At 47.4% G+C, this 19,247-nt stretch overlaps 1 pseudogene; it reads left to right on the top strand.

The window, feature by feature from the left end:
• Positions 1-122: 122 nt before the first annotated feature.
• On the top strand, positions 123-5,990 carry LOC120101748 (uncharacterized; annotated as a pseudogene).
• Positions 5,991-19,247: the final 13,257 nt, after the last annotated feature.

Below are 19,247 nucleotides of genomic sequence, written 5' to 3'. Positions count from 1 at the left end.
TGAAGAGAGGTGCAGGATGGGGAAGAGGGCAAGAGATCAGGATAGGGGTGGGCAAGAGGATAAGGGTGCGCAGGAGAGGGGGTTCAGAGCTAGGGGAGGGTCTGATCTCCTCCAGCCACCATGGGCGTGGTGGGTAAGATCTGGTGGAGGTCGAGATCTGGATCAGGGCTGGGTCAGGGAAGGGGCAGAAAGTTAGTGCTCTTAGGAAAATCCTGAAAATACCCCCATTTGTCGATTCTTGATCTTAGAGCATAAATCATTGGTGTTCTGTTCAGGAAGTTTCCCCTGTGTCCATGTGTTCAATCTCTTCCCCACTTCTCTTCTATTAGTTTCAGTGTATCTGGTTTTATGTGGAGGTTTTTGATCCATTCGCACTTGAGCTTTGTACAAGGAGATAAGAATGGATTGATCTGCATTCTTCTACATGCTGACCTCCAGTTGAACCAGCATGGTTTGTTGAAAATGCTGTCTTTTTTCCATTGGATGGTTTTGGCTCCTTTGTCAAAGATCAAGTGACCATAAGTGTGTGGGTTCATTTCTGGGTCTTCAATTCTATTCCATTGATCTATCTGCCTGTCTCTGTACCAGTACCATGCAGTTTTTATCATGGTTGTTTTGTAATAGAGTTTGAGAAAGGACAATTAAACAGAAAGGGGGAAGTGTCTTCAGACCCCCCCCTGCCCCCAAGCTGCCCTTGGCCTCAGCCTGCTGCAGCCCACCTGTCACCATGGGCTGTGTTGCTGGGGTCCTGGTCTAGGGCAGCCGAGAGCCCTCTACATCCCGATGCACCAGGCCTGGACCTGGTGTCCTAGTCTGTGTGGTGTCCGGTGCTGAGAGTCCCCACCAGGCATGCTCGCCCCGGCCCTGAGCCTGCCCCAGCCCCTAGCACGCATGGCCGCAAGGCTTAGCAGGTGGCACAGGACACCGAGGTCACTGCCAAGGCACTGCCATGGAGATCAAGGTCCAGCCGACCAGGTGTTTACACTTACAGCAGGGCAGCGGCCAGCTTTGGGAAGACACCCTGGAAGACCCAGTGCAGAGCCCTTTGATGGGTGAAGAGCCACAGCCCAGGCCTGGCAAGGAGAACTGTGGACTTCACTGATCTCTGCCTCAGCTCCTTATGCTTCTGCACGCTGCGCAGCACCCGCAACACCCCTGTGGCGCTGTCACCATGAGTCCAGCTCATAGGAGGGACAAGAGGTTATTGACAGCTTCTCTGTAGCCAGCTACAGCACCCTGGAGGCCTTGGAGAAAGATATGGCTCTGAAGTCACATGATCAGAGGGAGAAATGGGATCAACAATCAACACCTCGTGGAAAACCCCTAGAGTCAAAAAGCTGCCCATCTGCAGAGCTGAGGGAGAACAGGCAGGACCTGGAGGTGGGCAGTTCAGGGCAGAATACGGAGCCCAGTTGTGATGAAAGGACTAGGAAGGTACAATTGCAGCCCTCCAAACAGATGTGCTCCCAGCCAGCCGCCGTTCCCAGAAAGGCCTATCCCATCCTAGAACTAGCAACAGCCCAGCCACTCAAGCCAGCATGCTTGGCCCCATCAATTGTTTCTAAGCGTGAGACAGCCATGCCAGCCCCGAGTGGCTTCTGGGTCCTGGTCAGCACCATTATCCTCAGCTTCTGCTTCCAGTCCCAGATTAGCTCAGCCAGAACCAGCGCTCAAGCCTTTCTCAGACCCACCTGCCGCTCTTGGCGCTTTGGGGCTTAAGACAGCGCCTGTGGCCCAACCACACACTTCAGTCCTTGTTGACCTCATGTCACCTCTGCTGGTCTCTATTGACCTTCTGGCACCGTTGCTAACTTTTGAAGTCATGGACCACACTGTGTCCCTGTGACCAGCCCTGTGCGGCTACCACAGGACAGCACTGCCCTCCCCCACAGTCTCTGCTAGTCTAATGCCAGCAGTGCCGGACCCTTCAGACTCTGACATTGCAACCACTCTGTCTTCCCACTTGCTGCCTTTCAGGCCAGTGCTGCTGCCCCCAGCAGGCACTCTTGGCCCCAGATCAGCAGAGCCAGCCCCATAGAGCCCTCCTGGTCCAGCCTAGCTGCTTGCAACAGTCATAAGTGGGCCCCAAGCAGCCTCAGCAATTAGTTGAAGGATTAGAACAAACTAGTTCTCCCAAGCCTACCCTGCTGAGTCCTAGACAGGCACAAGAGAAGCACCCATGTCTTAGCCTGGAGCAATCGCCCCTCATGGGCCCAAAATGTCCCCGCAGTCACTTCCGGGTCCAGACTAGCCAAGAAAACTCCTCTCCTCTTCCTCTTCCTCTTTCTCTTCCTGATCACCCTTCACTTCTGGGGCAGCCAGACCTGTAGCCCAGCCTCTCCTGAGGCTCCGTTGTCAGCTGAGAAGGAAGTCCCTGCTGGGAACGGTGCCAGCTTGTTATCCCCAGCCTTCCCCATTGGTCCATTCCTTCAGTCCCCTGAGGTCACAGAGGACTCAACACTGCCCCAGGGGTGGCCCACCAAGCCCCATCTGTGAGTCCTGGAGCCTGAGGCTTATAGATAACTTCCCGGGTGAATTTGTTATGCTGCAATAGGACTGCTCTAGTGAGAAGCAGCTCTCTTTAAGCCTAAGATGGCTTCCCCGACTGCCCCAAGGCTGTTCTCAGACTACTTTGGCTGATTGGGTCCATGGCATCAGAAAGAGAGATGAATTCCATGTCATCCCACTGTCCCCTCCATAGGTGTCAGGCCTCTTGGTGTCACTGTGCTCCTCAGATGTGCTGCTCTGTGGTGGACAACTCCTGGGAGAGGTTACACAATCACACTAAGGACTTGGAGATGCTGGCTTCTCTGAGCATCTGTTGGTCCCTCTAATGGCCAACACTGTCTCTGCAACTCTGAGTCTCTCAGGCACGTGTGCAGGTGTGAATGCTGTGTACATATATGCCTGAATGTGGTGGACATGTGTGATGAAGTGCCAGCCTACGCCTCAATCTCCTGTTTCCCCCTCACTCCCTCTTTACACCAATGCATCCCCTGCCCTGAGCACAATGGCTTAGGTGACTCAGGGCCACACGGTGGATTTGGTTGGCCGCATTTCAGGTCACAGTTTTCTTGGCTTGTGGAATGATGCTAGTGTCCACTTGAAGATTCTCCAGCTACGTGAGAGACGTGAAGAGTGATGACTTAGTGACTGCTTCCCCACCTCTCGGGGCTCTTCCTCCACCCCAGAGGCACAGTAGGGCAACTAGAAGCCCTTATCTGGACTCTTTATTCCCATTACAACAGTTCAGCCCCGATTTTGACACCTGTTACTATAGAGACATCTTTGGGCGTGCACCTGTCACACAGCCCACTCTACCTGTGAACAGGGTTGTTAACCCCCTCCCCAGTCCCATCGCTGGAGTCCAAGAGGCTAAACTGAGCCCCTGATGGGGAAGCGACCAGAGCAGAGGACACTAGTAGACTTGGACCTTCTGTTCTGGCTACCTGGGCCTCTTTGGGCTGAGTGGGCCAGGGCCCCCAGTCTAACCTGGTACCATTTACCCTGACGGGCCCCTTTCCGTTGTTCAGCCTCTGAACTTAGAATTTGCGACTTATTTTTCTGATTTTAAAAATATAAGTGCCATGCCATTTTTATAACAAAAAAGAGAGGGGTGAATTAAGCAGAAACTACTAGTTTTTCTGGAGAGTTAGCGATGTCAAATGATGTTTTGCTGGGTCACATAGGCTAAAGGACGTCTTGCTAAAACACATGGAAAATGTTTTCCCGAAGCAGACTCAGGTGAAGGAGATTTTGATATGGCAAACAGGTGAAAGGACTATAAACTATAAATATGACCTGCAGTCAGCAGGAGACAAGCGTTGAGGAGTAAGGCTGAGGCTCACGAAGTCCCCTGCTCAGCTGGGGATATCCTCCCCTGGGAGCTGCAATGGCTCTGCTCAGTGGGAGCGGCAATTCCTCTGCTCAGAAGAATTCCTCTCAGAGTGGCGTGGTTCCTGAGCTCCCCTATCTCATGATGTCCTTCCCTTGGGACACTGTCTTTCTTCAGAACTGTGTGGTTCCTGGGACCCGTGTCTCGGGTTGCCCTTCCATTGGAGAAGAGACACTTGAGAATCCTACTGTGCAAGTGGAACTCCTGGGTTTCAGGCCTTCCCTGGTAGAAACAGTGCTAGCTGGCTCCTTGAAACAAGGCTTGGCATGGTGAGAGAACACTTCTCCGGAATCAGGCATGACCTTGAGGGAAGCTTGTGGTCAGTCCTGGGCACTGAATCTGCACCAAGATGAGTGTGCGTGTGTCCACAAGGGTACTGAGCCTCACCTGGGCACATCCTTGGTGCAGCACCCTGGGTACTGCTGCTGCCCTGCATGTGGTATGCTGTGTACTAAGGATGCAATGAGAGGTAGTGTATAGGCCAGCCTTGGATACTGGACCTACAGTGAGGTCAACCTATGGTGGGACCTGCATAAGAGTATGGGCACACATGACTGCATGGATAGCACCTTTGATACTGGGACTGTCATGGAGGCAGTGTGCAGCTAGGCATTGCAAAACAATGATCTCTTGGTGACACATGGCTGTTGCCCTCTTAAACTCTCAAACTGGCAGGAGTGTTGTGAAAAGCTAGACCTTTTAGTTGTCTGTAGTAGATGATGAATGGGCAGATTCAAGGGGTCCACCTCCATCCTGGGATAGAAAGGCAGATAACTGTTGAAGGGGAGGGGCATGCTCAGGCAGGGAAGATGATGCCACTGTGGACAGCTTTTCCTGACCACAGCTACCGGAGGTGTTGCTGTTCTGACACATGCTGCCATTTTGATACCTTACAGCTGTGGTAATGTTAATATGTTGATCTTAATTCAGGCTCAAGAACCAGGGCTCCAATGTGTCCCTTTCAGCCTTCAGATCAGGATGTAAAGCTCTCAGCTACCGCTCCCAAGCCTGCCACCTCTGAAACGATAGCCAAGCCCCTAATTAAATTCATCACAATAGCTGTCTTTGTCGTGGCATCTCTTTACAGTAACAGAACAGTGAGTAGATACTAATGAATAAAATTAAAAAAAATAACAAAGGCAGAGGGAAGCATCTAGCCTTCTGGCCTGTCACAATGCACAATGCCAGTAACAGTGGCGTGATATGGTCTCCGGAAGCAGGGTGGGATGAGGAGCAAGAAATTTTGCGGCTTGAAATAGTTTCATAAAAAGGCATCTTTTCAATTATGAAGACATTGTATTCTCCAAGTACTGCCATCAGTAATATTGTTCTTAGGTATACAAGGTTCCTTTCAGAGTTTGAAGTAAGAGCTGGGCATGGTGGCTGTAATCCCATGGGATTACATGCCTGTAATCTCAGCCCTCAGATGCCGAAATGGGAGAACTCCCAGTTGGATGACATCTCAGCATATACAGCAGAGCCTGTGCCAAAATGGTATTTAACTTGATAAAACATTACCCAGTGTACACACTTGTGATGCTTGAGATGTCCTTTAGGTTAGAAATCATGAGAGTTTCTTGGTGATATTGTAATAGGGCTTGTTGTAGTCATGGTTTTTATTGCCTTTATGAAACAACATGACTAAAATCAAACAAAAAAATGGAAAGGAAAGGGTTTATTTGGCTTACATTTTCCCATTGTAGCCCATTACTGGAGAGATTCAGGACAGGAATTCAAATAGGGCAGTAACCTGGTGCAAGAAGCTGATGCAGAGGCCATGGAGGAGTGCTGCTTACTGGCTGGCCTCACTTGCGATGCTCAGTCTCTATCCTTATAGAAAACAGGACCACCAGCCCAGGGTTGGCCCTACCAGAAATGGCTTGGGTCCTTCCTAATCAACCTCTGACTAAGAAAATTCTCGTCAGACTTATCTAGAGGCTGACCTTATAGAGGCATTTTCTCGTTTGAGGCTCCCTGCTCTCAGATGACTAGTTTGTTGTCCTGCTGACATAAAACTAATTAGCACACTGTTTTATACTGTTTTATTTTGCTCAAAAATTAAGTGTCAACAAATACAATTGTATGAATTGTCCAAAACAATGTCTTGAAATCTCTACACATTGAGGAGTAGCTAAATTGGGCTAACATACATTGTCTTTGTCATTAGATGCAGGCTATGTGTTACAGTAGATGTCCTGAATGGTTCCTCTAAAATTCTATATTCTCTGACCTACCTCTCTTCAACATATCTTCCCTCACCCTTTGCCCTTCCCCCAGTGACCGCTCTTCTGTTTTGTTTCTCAGATCACATTTTTTATCTTCCACTGATTATACAGTGTCTTCCTGTGCTAGGCTTGGATCAGTTAGTATAATGCCTAGTAGATTTATACATGTTGTCACAAAGAAAAGACCATCCGTGTGTGTGTGTGTGTGTGTGTGTGTGTGTGTGTGTGTGTGTGTGTGTGTGTATTCATGGGGTGTAAGGGCAGAGTTCACAATATACCTGCTTCTGCTTCCTAAATACTAGGGTTACAGGCATTTGTCACCTGGCCCAGCTCTGATCTTCAATCTTCCTGTCCTTCTATCTTCCTTTCTTCCTGTTGTGTATAGATTTAAGCTCTACCCACCTTTAGCTCCAGGAAATGCCCACACTACCAGTCCCCTCCCAGCTTCCCTTGAATCCTTGGACAGAAGACACACACAAACACAGTTTGTTACTCTTCAACTTGCCTTAGGGCACAATTGCTGTTCACTGCTATCTTTTATCTGGAAAATCATGTCCTTAAAATATTTTTATCTCTGCTCCTCCCACTCCTGCCCTAAACTTCAGTGGCTAGTCCCACCTAGCCCCTCCCAAATATCCCTGATGTTTATAGTGGTAGCCACAGGCCCAGCTCCTCAGGAGACCTGACATGGCTGCTTACTTCTTCTCCCCCCCAACACATGGCAGAAACTCCCTTCCTCTTTCCTTTGTCTGCCTTTTTCTCCTGGGACCTGGAAGTCCAACTTGTACCTTCTGCCAGGCAATTAGCCCATGACTTTCTCTAATGACAAATCAAGAACCAATTGGGGAGCAGGACCTTAACAATCAGACCCATACTCCTTCCTTCCTTCCTTCCTTCCTTCCTTCCTTCCTTCCTTCCTTCCTTCCTTCCTGCCAGCCTGCTGCCTGCCTGCTTTCCTTCATTGGCAGGATAGTGCTCTGTAAAATTCAAGCTGTTACCAGATCTTTGCAACAGGATTAATTATTTGTGAATTGTGAGCCCTAACAAGCCCCAACAGTACTTGATATTGTGAGCTTTCAATGGCTAAAGCAAGACTAATTCTGTTAGGGGGAAACAGACAACCATCCAGACCCCATTGTAATGGACACCATGGTTGTCATGGGATATAAGCAACAAGAGATGAAGGAAAGTTTACAGGAGGAAAAAGTTTGACTGTGTAATGCCAACATATTTGATGCTGAGGTAACAATCACCTAGGGAAGACACATTAATAAAATCCTAAGGCCAGGCAGTGGGACCAAACCTTGAAACATACAGGGCCAACCATGAAGCAACAAAAGGCTATAAGGAGGGGGTCTAATTGCCTAGCCTTCTAACCTTCATTTTGGACAATCAAACTGAAAATATCTGAATGGAAAATGGTAGTATGCCCCCTACCCTGATCTGCTTGATCAAGAAGACAGGTCCCATGCACAGGATCCCCCCCACCCCCCACCCCCCGCCTCACACCTCCGCACAGCTTGTCCACAAGGCTCTCTCAGGAGCAGCACCTTGGGAGAGACAGAGAACAGTGCCACCGCAGATGAAAGCTGCACCAGAGTGTCTTCAGAGGATTCATCACCAGATGTGTGCAAAGCTGGCTCTAACAATTGAAAGAGCAAGGTGTGCTCACAGGGTGTTTTATCTCATCATGCCTCTGTGGGGGAAGCCCAGTGAAAGGGCACCAACAAACTCGGTGAAAGGAACAACTCATTTCTTGCACAAACCTCACCTCAGGAGGACCTCATGAGACAGCCTCACAACATGACTACAGCTGGGTCAAAGGACAACATTACCACACAAGACAGTTCGCCTCCATTCTCCAGCAAGGAGGTTCAGGGTGAGGGTCCCACTGAGCAACAAAGAGAGTCGAGCCTGTCCTCCCCAGCTAAGCCCCAGGGACACCTTGCTCGCAGATGTCAGACTGCACCCAGGACCTCCTTTAAAATGTGGTTCTAGAAGACCCTGAAGAATGGGGTTTATAAAATGACTGTAAACTTTATGTTGCTAACTGCCAATCCAAAAGAGTGCACCTAGCCAACAAAAAAATTGTGGCTGTGGATTAAAAGGGCCCTGGAGGCAGCCATGGTAACAGATAAGTAGAGAGGCTACAATGTACTTTATCCCTAGGCTTTTTTTTTTTAAAAAAAAAATAATGTCCCTTCCTTTAAGGAAAATATATTTATTTATTGTATGTGCTTGGAGGTTCTGCCTTTGCACCCTGTCTGTTCTGGGGAATAGATTAAGGTCCCCAGGCTTAGTAGCCAGTTCCTTTACCCAGTGAACGTTTCCTGGACTAAATAATATGCTTTGATACAAACAGATTGTAAAAGTATACATTTTAGAGGTTGGTGATAATATATGATCACACCAAAATCCATTCCCACAGTATTCTCCCTGAGTACCATCACTCTATGTAGACAGCAGAGGACAGTGTCTGGATGCTGGGCACGGATGTTGGAGAAAGGTGGGTGAAGGGATCCATGGAACACCCAGGAAGAATCAGTCTGAGGGCCCACGTCAGCACAGGGTCAGCACAGCCAAGCCTAAGTCCTGAAGATTTCTACAAGAGTCCCCTTTCTTTTGTCTGTTCAAAGAGCCCTTGGAGGCACTGTGATTCCTGGAAGATGAGACCAGAGAGTTGGTGGCAGCTTACTGAGGATGTAAACAGGCACAGGTGTGTCAGGTTGGAATTTCTCCGAGCTGGGTGCCAATGGGAAGCCATTTCTACATCACAGGTAGAAATAAAAGGCAAACTTGTGACTGTCTGCAGATGAGCAGTGTTTGTTTGGAGGCGAGGGTTGGGGGATTGTCACGCATTTTTTTTGATCCCTTGTGACCTGGGGACTGAGCATGGATTCTGGGAGGCAGCTCTGAGCTCACGACTCTCCTGCCTCTACCCTCTAGGTAGGTTCTTGATGGCTATTGGTGTCACAACTCTGCAGGCATGTACGGTGCTCCATGGAACTCAGAAAGGCTGTAAACAAGGTACCACAGGCCATCATCAGGGAAACTCAGAGGCCCTTCCATGCATGGTGAGATCATCAGCTGCCTTTCTCCAGACGTACCTGTGAACCATTAGAAGAGACAGAGGGCAATGGAAGCAGACAAGGGCCCCACAGTACTTGACTTCCTCATGTTTGTGTCCAAGACGACTACTGCTGACCAGATTGGAGCCAGAAACAGAGCAAAGGCGGTGCAGGGAAGGTCCATCTAGTGCTCATAAGGGAAGGTAGAGGGCACAGGAACAGGTGAGTCCATTGCTTATGGTGCAGCTCTCAAAACCATCCTGGCTTGCTAGACAGCTTGTTCCTTACCCACCAAGATTCAGAAACCTTCACAACTCACCCCGTTTGCTGAGTCATTATTGGTGAGCCACCCTGGTGCTCTGCAACCTGAGTCATCAGGATGCACACTTCTGTACTCTATAACCAGACAGACAAGGACACACACACACACACATACACACACACACACACACACACACACACACACACACACACACACACACACTTCTGTACTCTCTCTGGTCAGAGAGGGACATGCAAAGAAATGTGTGCCCCCATGTGTCTGTGCACATACATACACACACATGCACATTCACGTATGTAATGCACACTCATACTCACATGAGCATACTCCCACACTCATACCACCAGACATACCTTGTGCACAGTTGATGCAAGTGAAATCCGCTTCAAATGGAGAGAATCTGGACTTCGAACAAAGTAATTTCACATTTTGTGTAACTCTAGGTGTCCCTCCGAATCAGTTTTCTCTTGTTCCTTCCCCCATCTGACACATCGACACCTCCTCTACTGGTTCATAGGAGCCATGCAAAGCCAGCACATGCCATGGTGCACACTCTACCCCAGGGCATCTGACCACGTGCTGGATGAGGGCCACCGTCGATGTTCTGAGTAGAGCTAAGGTGAAGTCTGCAGAGTTTGAGAGTAGAATTCAGATCTCGAGCTGGTCCCGGGCATGGTCATGGATAAGAACCTGTTGAGGGAAAACAACAGCCTCCGGTCGGACAACAAGGGCTTTCCTTCGGGTGGGTTATGGTCTCCTGCCACCTTCCACCACCTAAGGAAACCAGGGAATTAAGTAGTCAGACTCATACTCCTCCTCACCTTCGCACTCTAGTATATACTAACTTTCTTATTTTCAACAGTATCTCAAACAAAGATCCATGCTGTTTCCTTTCTGATATCCTGTAGGGATGTTGCTCTTTTGAAGTTTTGTGTTCCCAGGCAGCAGGCTGAGAAAGTCTGCTGCCTTTGCAGCACCTATGACCTTGGGCTGGGGCTACCAAAGGACTTCAGGGACCACACCCAAAAGGGGACAACGCCTGAGGCCAGCTTTTTCTGCACAGTGAAGTGCTCCATAGGGCAGGAGAGGCCCCTCAAGCCCAAACTCACTGGATGGAAGAGGGATACACACATGATGCTCCCTTGCTCAAGCCACGGGGAAGGCATGATTGGCTAACACTTGGTAATTTACCAAAACCCCTTGTTTTCAGGTCTCCTCGGGGGAAAGGCTCCTGCTGATTGACAGGGAAGTGGCACCAGAGTCACTTAGTAGCACATCAGCCAGATGAACTGTGAGCAATAAGACAGGAAAAGTGTCCTGGTCCCAGCAGCACCCAGAGCCTTACCCTGACCCTTAGCCGTGACAGGAGCCTGGAGGAGGCAGCTGGGGGAACTTCCTCACTGGGGCAGTTCCTCTCTGTCCTGGAGGTAACCAAGTGGTCAGCGCAAGGTGTTTCTCAAAGCTCTTGTATTCACCACCTCTACTGCTGTGTGCATGGAGCAAGGAGAGACAGCTGGTGTTACTGACCCCTTGATCACCTAGGAATGGACACCATTTCCCCACTAGGAAGTCTCAAGAAAGACTGCCATCTTCCAGAGTCAGACATCCAGAATCCTGACAGTCACGTTGGGGTTTATGTTGGCATCACAGACAGCAGTGACAGTAGCCAATGCCTGCAGAGCTGAACCATTCTCAAGGGACTCAGAGTTTGAAAACTGAGAGGTTACTGATGTTAGGCATTGTGTGTCTGGGTAAAGATCAGCCACCTGGGAAGTGCACGGAGAACTGGGCACCATGCTGTGCCTGCAGAAGTGTCACCAAGAGTGCCATGCACAGGAACTTTGAAAAAACCTCCATGTTTGCAGAACAGAGATGAATATCTTCTATTAAAAGAAGTGTTATTGTCCACTTCAGATGCCAAATGCCACCACTATTCCTTCATACACCAACTCGTCATTGTAGTCCCTGAGTCAATGCAGCAGCAAGCCCCCCCCTTCCTGCTCCAGCCTAAGGTCGCAGGGACATAATTCCCCACCCCCAACAACTGTCAGAATGGCAAAGAAATTGTCAAAATGTCAGCTCCTGTCAAAGTAGCTGCACTGGGACATCTCCTCAGTCTGGAGCACTCACAGGATCTGTCCACTGGGGCACATCGCCTGTCCAGACGAAGTTTCTTGACTTGAACTGTCCAAGCTGCAACACTTTTTCTCAGTCTACTGCAGTCCTGAGGCTCTGTATAAGCTCTTGACACCCATCCTGCCTCAGCCTACAGCCTTTGTGAGAGGCCACTTCAGGCACTGTGCCACAGGAGCTGTCCACAGTGGCAGCAGCTATTCTCCTGCCTCCCCAGCAGTCCAGCAGTGATGGCACCTCAGCAAAAGCCAGCTGCAGCCAGGAAGGAATTTCCAGCCTAAGCCACAGGCCCAATTAAGAGAATAGGAAGTGAAAAGAAGCCATCAATCCCTGAGCAGGAACACCCCCCCCCCCAATTCCTGAATATCCCATGAAACTCACCAATCCCTAAGCAGGAATACCCAGCAATCCCTGTCCAGGAAAACCCACCAATTCCTGAGCTCTCCAAGCTCAGGACTTGAAATCCCAACCCATTCTTACCCTGGAAATCTCTGCCCTGAGAAATGCTGACCCCTTAAATCGTGTGTAAGTACTCCCCCTTGTTCCATTCCTTACTGTCTGCTCCCAGAAGCAGAGGGTAGCCACCCCTGGATTTCTCCCTTCAATGAATCTCTTTCATGTTTTCTCCCTGCTGTGACTCTGTTGTTTGAGGGAACCAAGAAGAAGAGAAGCAATGACAAGGAGAAAAGCAGGAGCCAGGCTGAGATCTTAAGCTCCTTAGCTTAGTTGCGGGTACCCTCCCATGGGAGCTGCAATGCTTCTGTTGAGGAGGGGTTTTCTCAGAGCCATGTCATTCCTGGGGTCCCATGTCTCAGGATAGTCTTTCCCTGGGACACTGTCCTCCCTCAGGGCTGTGTGGTTCCTGGGCCTTCATGTCTCAGGATACCTTCCACTGGGATACCTTCTCCCCTCAGTACTATATGGTTCCTGGGCTGCCGAGTCCCTGGATACCCTTCCATCTCGGTAGAAACATTCACAATTATACTATTTCCCCTGGTGACCAGAAACGGCTTCATTCACAACAACCCACCACATTCATGGTGGTGACTTCTTCCTGTCACACCACTGGCTCATTTCCATCCTTAGGCCAACATCTTCCATCAATTTAACATCTCGTGTTAGGTTCCTCTATCCAGTATTTTCCTCCTATTGTAGCTTCCTGTGCTCAGCTCATTGCCCTCCCATTTTACCCATCCTGATATCAATGTCAGAATCTCTGTTCTTTCTCAGAAGCAGTTGCTGTTGTGAAGCACAGCTGGCCAGTAACTTGCCATCTTTTTCTCGATCCTGGGTGGTGTGGTAATAGGTTTGCCCCTCTCGTACTTTTAGGCCTAATCTTAAAATTTCTCTTCTTAGACACGTGGGTGTGTTGATCAGGCCCTTCCTGCAATCCAACCCTCCTCGTAATCACAGGGGTTCACTCCATCCCCTCCATTGTGACCTGAGTTGTTCTGTACTTTCTTGATTTTTACATACCTGTTGCCTTCAGTACTTTAAAGAGTTAATAGCTTGAAGATGTTCCCAGGAGCCCAGACTTTGATGCCAAGGCATTTTCTTTTCGTGTCTCCATGTGGGACCAAGAGGCAGTGCCCTGTTGTGCATCCTCCAGAGTAATCTAAGCAAGGGATGGCACTATCATTCAGGGCCACTCATGCACTCTGCTTATTAAGGGGGTAGAGTCTGGGGCGGTGAGATGGTATGTTCATTCCTGAAAGGACAAGGTTTTGAGGGTCATGGGGGAAGTATGCTTATCTTGGGATACTGTGAATGTCATTCTATGGGGTAGACAAGTAACTGAACATCAGGCAGAAAGGTTGAAAGGAGGAGGCAGAGAGGTAAGCAAATGTATGGCATCATAATGACTGCCAACTTTATTTATAGACAAACACTCCCGTCCTGGTCATTGGACATTTCCTGAACTGAGGTGGGTGTCCTGTTCTACTTCTATCAGATATGCTATATTCTCTCAAGGGCCTCTGTTCATGCTGAACATGACGATGGCTACCGGGAACTGATCCTCCCCTAAAGAGAAGTAGTGTAGGGTCCCTGGATACTACCATTGCCATTTGTCACCATTGGTGTGGCCCCTTTGACACAAGGCCTTCACTAAAGTCATCCTGTAATTGGTGCCCAGGATAATAAACCTGCCTTGGCGGGCATGTGCTGGGACTAAAGCAGCAATACATTGAATTGGGCCCAGTAGTGAGTGAACTTCCTTGTTTCCAGTCCAAGGTCCAGCCTCTGGCATTGTGCCTTCCCTGAGGTTAGTTAGGGGATGAGCCCTGTATATTTTTCCCACCAGGAAGGTACAATGTGGTGGTCACTGGCTATTGTAACCTCCTGGAAGATGCCATTTCTGTGGCCAACGTGGGTGCTGGCCTGTCCTGGTGTTAGCCTGCAGTTCCAATCCTGGGCACAGCTCCTGCCTTGAGGAACAGTGTGTGGCTATCTGTGCCTCAGCTCTGATTCATATTGAAAATGGGCTTTGTTCTCCGGGCAATGCGCTCTCAGCCCCTGGTCCCTGGGCTTTCGAATTGAGCTGTATGCAAGGTAGAGACCTGATTGTGTATGAGGAAGGGAATATAAAACTCCACATGATATTTGACCTCGGGATAAACTTCAGTTTGGTCTCTGGTTATCACACATGTGGATTGAAACACATATTCTGTGCCTGGTCTGAGGTGAACAATGTGTCACTTTCCTGGGTACTAGTTCTGATTGTGTGTCAGAACTGGGTAGAAGTAGGAAGATGCCTCATGGGTATTTTCTGATCTTACAACAGCCTATGTGAAGGCCCCTGAATACAAGTCATGCCTTAGGCTCAACACTCTGGGTCCTGGTCTAGAAGGAGGTCTGCATCCAAGCAACCTCCTGAACCTTGGTCTTTCCCTGGTTGTACCACATTACTGGTTGCCTGGGATATGGGCCTGCCCAGAAACCAGCAAGTTGTGATTTCCTCACATATGAACATGCTGCTTAGTTTCTGTCAACCTAACACTAGCTTCAGTTACCCAGGAATAGAGAGGGAAAAATTGCCTTCAACAGATTGACCCATGGACAGGGCTGTGGTGCATTTTCTTGATTAAAAAGGTGATGTGGGAAGGCCTAGCCACATGTAATCAGTGTGGTCCCTATGTAGATGATCTTGAATTGTATAACAAATTATCTGAAGGCTACCAGGGAATACATAGTGGACACCATTCCATGCCCAGTGATTTAATTACTCACAACAAAAAATATTCCCTATTCTCTAAGTGTCTCACATAAGTTCTTGAAGCCTGACCCAGTGGATATTGATGTCTTAAAGAAACACTTTCAGCCTAACTCTTAATAGCCACTAGTACTTCAACCTACACAGCTTGTCTCAGGCAGAAGAATGATATACAATCTACTGCCTCAACACACTGAACTCTATTCAAATATGACTCTGAATCAATAACTCAAGGTACAGCACATAGCTTACTTTAATTTCAAAGACTGGGGCATTTATGATTAATTGCATAGTATCTGTCAGTCATTGGCACATATTATTTTTAAACTTTCATATCAATTCTAGTCTGGTATATTTTTATTCTGGCCCTTTAGGCTCCCTGTTTTCAGCATGACAACTTTATAACTTGTGTGCTCACCTTACTGAAGCCCTTCTACTTTTTAAGACTTCTGGCCCAGTGTCCTTCTGCTAAGTGTGCCCTGTTCCCCTCAGGCAGGCATATCTCGTAAAAACCAGCTCTAGGTCATGAGCTGTGTTGTTTTAGTGAGTGTTTAATGGATCAGTAGGAATAAGTGGGTCCTCAGATGGTCGGACATCAAGAGCTTCACTGGTATAACGCAATGCATTCATTGAGAAAGCGTTTGAGGAAGCCAGTTACTGTTCCCTTGGCTGGATGTTCAGCAAAGCAACCTATTAAAGTTCATCACATTCTGAATCTTCACAAATCTTGACTTGGTTTCCCAACCTCTAGAGGTATGAGGAACCAATTTCTGCTGTTTAATAACTTCTCAGTCTAAGGCGTTTACATTGTATAACTGGGAATCACTAGGACATCTGGAATGGCCTGTGCGTATTAATTTATGTTAACTTTGCACAAACTACACTTATCTGGAAGGAGGGATACTCAGTTGAGAAAATGCCTCCAGAAGATGTGGTTACAAGGCACTTCCTAAATTATTAGGGGAGGAGGACTCAGACTAATGTGTGTGGCACTATCTCTGGCTGGTGGTCCCAGGGTTGTTAAGAAAATAGACTGAGCAAGTCATGGACAGCAAGTCAGTGAGCAGCACCACTCCGTGGCTTCTTTATCAGCTCCTGTCTCCAGATTCCTGCCCTGTTGGAGTTTAATGATGTCCTGCCTTCCTTTAATGATGACAGCGATGTCGAAGTATGGGCCACATAAGTTCTTTCCTCTTTTTTGGCTTTTCGGATATGATGTTTCACCTCACATAGAGAAGCCATAACTGAACCATGGTTTCATCTACCACATCTCTGGGAAAGATATTTTGTTTTCTGTGGGATTCTGGATTCACCTTTCTGACTTCACCATTTCAAATATGTCAACACATATATTTCGTGACTGGTGAGAAATACATTTTTGTGGGAAATACATAGTTTCAAGGAAAAGCTACAGAGGTGGCTCAGCAGTTAAGAACAATTCTCTGATCTTGCTGAGGAGAAGTTTAGTTCCACAGCACCTATGTTTATTGGTCCCCATGGCCTGTCCCTCTAGCTCCTGGGGATCCAATGCTCCCTTCTGTGCATGGTACCACACATATGCCCATTCTCATACATAGGTACACACAGAAATTTTAAAATTAGAAAAAAAATTGAGGTCTTTGTGGAAATCTATGGTAAAGCTCTCTACCTCTCATCAATCAGTTGATATAAAATACTTGGCTTGGTCCTATTTTATCAAAAAGTTTAAGCTTGAATAGTATAACGGGAAGTATAAAAGCCAAAAATTGAGAACAAATCTATTAGGGACAGTTTGAGAAGGCCAGGGATGCATTGCCCATGCTCACTGTCCATGTAGAGAAATAAAAATAAAGTATGATATTTATCCTTTAAAATAAAGTACCATTATCATCATAAGTATCTGATGTTATGGAGAAGGTCCTTGTTATGGGTCCAATATAAAATGTCAAGAACCAGTCGTGTGTTTGATCACTAACTTCCCTACAGGAGTTACTCTTTTCAAAATTCATGGAGCCCTCAGGAAGGGTGGGTGAGACACACAGACAAGATGAGTGGGGCCTAAGTGCTGTTGCGTGATGTTTCGTGGGGAAATACAAGCCAAGGTCTACACACCTCAGATAAGGAACTGATGGCAGACCAAAGTAATAATTCTACCAAAGTCCACTATGATAAACCAGTAAGTTTACTAGGATTATTAAAATGAATATGGGCTACATGTAAGGCCATGTGTGACTGATAAAGAACTATACCACTGAAGTGCCCATGTTTCCTAGGTGGGAACTCACAAGAGCTGTAAGTGCAGAGCTCTCTACAGGGCCAAAGAGCTCCATACCTAGAGAATCTCTGCCCCAGCAGTTGTTTCTAACAACCATAAATTTGAGGAGGGGCCTTATGAGTCTTTTTAGCTTCAAGAACTTCCTAGTATTGTGAGTTATTTCTTGAATTTGATGAGCCTCCTTCCTCCCTCCTGGAGGGAAGGAACATTTCAATTCTAGGGGGGAAAAATTCAAATTGACAAAAAATGGCAAAAAAAATTTCTATCCCTTTCTCTGGCTCCTAAAATCTTCTGTCCCCTCTTCTGCAATATACCCTGAGCCTTGAAGAGCATGATAGACATGTGTGTTTCTGACTACGTATTGGGCCACGATGCCATAGCAATAGTTACCCAATCTTGGGATATTCATCAGTGTTTATGCATTCTGTCACACATCATCATTTCTGAAAAGGAAGTTTCCTTCCATGTCAGTTAGAGCAGACAACAACAGTGATCTCTAGGTGAAAGTATGCACACGTGTTTGGAGGTGTAAGTATGCACTCATGTTTAGAGGTGTAAGTATGCACACGTGTTTGGAGGTGTAAGTATGCACTCATGTTTGGAGGTGTAAGTATGCACACGTGTTTGGAGGCATAAGTGTGCACTCATGTTTGGAGGTGTAAGTATGCACACGTGTTTGGAGATGTAAGTGTGCACTCATGTTTGGAGGTGTAAGTGTGCACACGTGTTTGAAGGTGTAAGTATGCACATGTGTGTAGAGGCAGTTAGATAGCCTTGGCACATCCATTTAACAAAGCAGGAACAGTTACTTCCCTATTGGAGCTTTGAACTCCCCGCCACAGGTTTAATGTGGCTTATAGTACCAGACACAAAGTCCTTCTGACAGGGCATGTCTTAAATCTAGTGAGAAAGATGTGGTTATATCCTTAATAATAATGCCAATTTTACACCACAACATACCATTGTACGGTTAGTTCTGTGCTACCATAGAGAGAAGCTTTGCCAAAGGCCTTCACTACAACTCTTATTTTGGTACGCTTGCCTTTATAGCTGCTGGAGTGGACCCACTGAGGATGGACTCCATTTGTTGTAATTCCTTCCACTGTGCTAGCAATGCCACTAGACTGAGCCTCTGCTTCTTCCCATGAGAGAACAAAACCCCAATGGAATCAGTAGCTGAGCTTATACTTTAGTAATATGCCCAAGGGGGTTTGAGAAACAAAATATTGTTACAGTAGCACAATGACAGTAGGGCCATACTTTGGACACCAATCCAAGCTTAGAGAAAGGAATGACTACTTTGAATGTAGAAATGTTAAGGTCTGTAGCAGCCAATATTACCACAGAATTTTTGGTCTTATTCACAAAGGGCATTGAAACATGTTCAGGGTTCACATTCTTACTGGTGAATATCAGAGTCTATACCCAGCCAAGTGTGAAGGCTTGGGGCCTATTTTATTACTGTTCCCATTCCTGCTACTATTTCCACTACGGTGGAGACAGTCCTTGCTGTGGTTTGCATTTAAAATGTGCCCTATAGACTGGTGTTTGAACACGTGGTCTCTAGCAGGTGATACTATCATGGGAAGCTGGAGTCTAGCTTTAGGAGGTGGGGTCTAGCTCTAGGAAGCAGTTTTCTGGCCTGCTATTGGACAGGACATGACCACAATACATTGTGAGCAGCCACATGCTAACACTGTATACAACTCCTGCTACCCAACTTTCTCTGTTTCCTCAAAGTTTGAGCCAAAATAGATGCTTATCTTGCTTCTTGTTGCCACTTGGTAGCAGTGACTGCACAGTAGTTAATTCAGTCCTTTTGGGCAGGAGTTTGCCACCCCTCATTGGTCTATGCTTTGCTTAGATATCACAAGGAGTCACTGTGATAAATGACTGACACCGTGTATATAGTGTATTGCCTGGGGCTGCTTTTTGTCATTCTATTATGGACAACTGATGGTTATCTGTGGGACATTGATTTTGGTGAAAATTTTTACTCAGATATGCTGGGAGCCTACCAGTCTGGAGAGGGTAGTGGTGGGGGCACGGAGTAGGACCTTGGTGTGGTTTAAATCCTGAGCATCTCTGGACGTTCTAGTTCTCGAACTGTACTGAAATGCTGATGATAACTTCTAAAAGGTCCTACAAACTTTCTTGCTCTTTCTAAGGGTAAAAAGT

This window comes from Rattus norvegicus, chromosome 3 (assembly GCF_036323735.1).
Source record: "Rattus norvegicus strain BN/NHsdMcwi chromosome 3, GRCr8, whole genome shotgun sequence".
In the NCBI taxonomy this organism is placed as follows: Eukaryota; Metazoa; Chordata; class Mammalia; order Rodentia; family Muridae; genus Rattus; species Rattus norvegicus.
This window is presented reverse-complemented; position numbering and strand designations above follow the sequence as displayed.